Here is a 3,208-nt window from a genome sequence, read left to right as displayed (position 1 = left end):
GACGGGTCACCCCCTGGGGCTAGCGCCCAAGAAGAGTCTCGCCATTCAAGTGGGATAGATGGCATCGCCTGGCGTCACCCCTGTTTCGGGTGGGAGTGGTGCCGATGTTGGATCTGCGTTGGCCAACCCGACGGTGTCTGTGGTGGCACCCACACCCATGGAGGTTACTGAGCAGGCGGCCTCCTCCATGGCGGACGTGGTATAGCCGACCGAGGGCCACATACCGCCGGTGGAGGTGGTCATGACCGCACCAAGCCAGGATCAGCTGGGCGTGGTAGTGGTGGCGCTCGAGGGCATAGTGCAATCCGTGCCATCGGGGGCCTAGGTGGATCCGCCCATGGCGCTCGAAGCAGCCCAGACAGAGGAGGGTCTAGTTGGAGGGTCCTCAAGTGCGATGGTGGTGCCACATAGGGTCAGGAGGGAGCCACCCCCGGCCCCTTTGTCGGGAGGAAGCCGCTCTCCCGCGCGGGGGGAGCTGCCACTTCAGTGGATGGCCGCTCGGGACCCGACGTCGACTCTTTTCTCGCTCGATGATCATTCTGAGAGCATGGAGCGGGAGGGTCTTGACATCAAAATTTTGACCATGCTGGAGGCCTTGGACCAGGCCAGAGGAGCCCTGCGTGAAATCGTCGTTCCTACTACCTAGGTATTCGCTTGATTTTCTTCTTTCTCTGCATGTTTTTGTGTTTTTGCATTTCTGATTCCAGTCTTCTTCCTCTTCAGGTTCTTGTTGCTTGTAGCCGGAATAAATCCTGATTCCTCCGTGAGCAGAAGGCGGAGTGGGATCGCCTCTCCGAGGAGGCTCGGCTGCGAGTAGACATGGCTGCACAGCTTGCTACCGCCCAGGAGCGGGAGGCCTAGGCGTGTCAAGACACGGAGGAGGCCCACGGGATGTTCGAGGATTTGTTGGTGTGGTCCAAGTTGGATGGGGAGGAGATCGCCAGGCTCCAAAAGGAGTGAGATGAGCTGCTGCAGAGGAATGCCGCGGCTAATGAAAAGGCCGGTGAAGTCCTGAAGGAGCTAGAGACGGAGCGGGACCTCCGGCGGAAGGTCGAGAGTAGGGCCATGGCCCTTTAGCAGAAGGTGGATGAGGACGCCGAGGTGGTCCGCTCTCTCCGGGCAAAGCTCAGTGACATGGTGAGCCAAAGGTTGAGCGCCGAAAACATCTCTATCAAGCTGGAAAAAGAGGCTGCCTATGCACGAAGGGCCCTTTAGGTTGAGAGCGATGAGCACGATCTTCTACAAGCTGTGGTCGGGGTGGTCCTTAATGCCCTGAAGGTGGTGGAGCCGGTGGAGACCAGCCCGCTCACAGCTCGTGCCGTAGGTATCATGGCTCGGGTAGGCCAGCTTGAGGAGAGTGCTTTTCATGCCGGGATCACCCAGGCCTTCACCGTCGCCCATGCCCATTATGAGAAGGAAATCAACCTGAAGGTGATGAGCGAAGGTTTCCCCTCCACCTATGAGGATGATGAGCTGGAGGAAATGGAGAAGATGGTTGCTCCCCTTGCGAAAAACCTGGCGGATAATCTGAAAGAGATGGTTCTCCCTTCGCGGGAGTAGTTAGTCGAATAATTTTGAGAACAACTTATATGTAATATGTGGACATGTGTCGGTATTTTTTGAGTCTGGACGCGGTTTCATGATTTTGCGTCGAAATTTCGTTTTGTTTGATTTTTTGCGATCTTACCAATTTGTTCCCCCGAATCTTGCCACGGGTCTTGATGCGAGGAGATTGTTTCAAAAGAAAGAAAGGAGGTAGCCATACCTTAACCAGCCCCCGAGTAAGGTCTGACCCCCTGCATTTGCTGGGGTCGGGGTTACTAGAGATCGAAACTGTGGTTTTGGTGACAGGGTCGACGAAGTCCTTGGATGACATTGCAATATTCCCCGCCCTGTCTTCCAACAGAAATCCCCAACTGGGGACTCTATGGGCTTGGCAAGGTGGGGCCTTGGAACCTGTGTCCCTATATTGATTGGCTCGAGCCCGCGGGCCTTGTTAGGGTCTGATAGGGGTTGGCCATAATTTGCGTGTTACCCCATCCTCGATTTTCGCAATCGGAGGGGCTGAGTAAACGACACTTGCCTCGACGGCTTGAGTATCGCGCTCAACAAGCTCACTAATGGGTACGTTCGTGTGGAATCCAGGTCTATCATTTGCTGATGGGGTTGGTAGAGCCCTCTGGTGGCACTCCACAACTTCTTAACCTGCCTCTCGGTAGATGCCCGAGCCGTTCGATAGGCTCAGGCGGTCCGATGGCCTCTCCTCGATGGAGATTCTGTGGGTTTGGCTTGGGGTTAGAATCGAACGAGAAAAGGTCGAGACATCCCTGTCCGCTTCTGAGTGGGGTCGGGCAGGGCCACTAGGGCTTGTCTCAGTTATTTCTCCCTGGCTCTGTTCAGCATGAGGCGGCCTCGAGCCCTTCGTGGGCCAACCTTCGAACCTCGGCCTATGGTCGCCTATATTGAATGAGGCGATGGCTGTTTCGTGATGCGACACGAAGCGTTGGGATGTTTTGCATATGTATAATATAATCGAGATGAAGGTGGGGTCGATAACGTTACCTTGGCGGTATGAGTGACGAAAAGCTCCTACCAGATGTGTCCATGCGGGGTTCGGACCCTGATGTTCACGATGAGGTTGGAGTAACCTGCATAAGAATCGCTATTCTTTGTTTTTCGTATCTCGGTGGCGGTCCGAGCCGTTTAATTAACTTGGGCAACCTGACAGCTTCTTCTTTGGGGGAGATTCTGTAGGCGGACCCCTCCGAACCCTTCTTGAGAAGGCAGATGTCGAAGCTGGAGACGCGAGGGGCGTTGAGCATGATTTTTCTGGCGAACAAAAACACCGTAGCTACTGAGGCGTAGGGTCTGCTAGTTTGTCTAGTTTTGCTCAAAGTTTTATGCCCGTATTTCGCGTCCTTAGTTTCAAGCATATGGAGGGGGTCGGGTGAGGAGGATGTCTAGATTGGTAGACATCCTCGGTAGCCCCCGAGTGATGTTCGTGTTCCCGCCGTTTGACGGGGTCAGAAGCTCGAGAATGAATCTTAACACATAAAGTAAGAAGGCTGAGATGCTTATCTTTCTTTGGATGTTCGTTCGCCGTCTCTTCTGGGTCGAATGGCTGGCCCAGGAGATCCAAAAGGTCCTATCGTCGAATCGTCCCGTGGTCCTGCATGGGGAGGCGAAGGGTTGTCTACCTATGTGGGCT

This window comes from Miscanthus floridulus, chromosome 12 (assembly GCF_019320115.1).
Source record: "Miscanthus floridulus cultivar M001 chromosome 12, ASM1932011v1, whole genome shotgun sequence".
NCBI lineage: Eukaryota > Viridiplantae > Streptophyta > Magnoliopsida > Poales > Poaceae > Miscanthus > Miscanthus floridulus.
Note: the sequence above shows the minus strand (reverse complement) of the source record.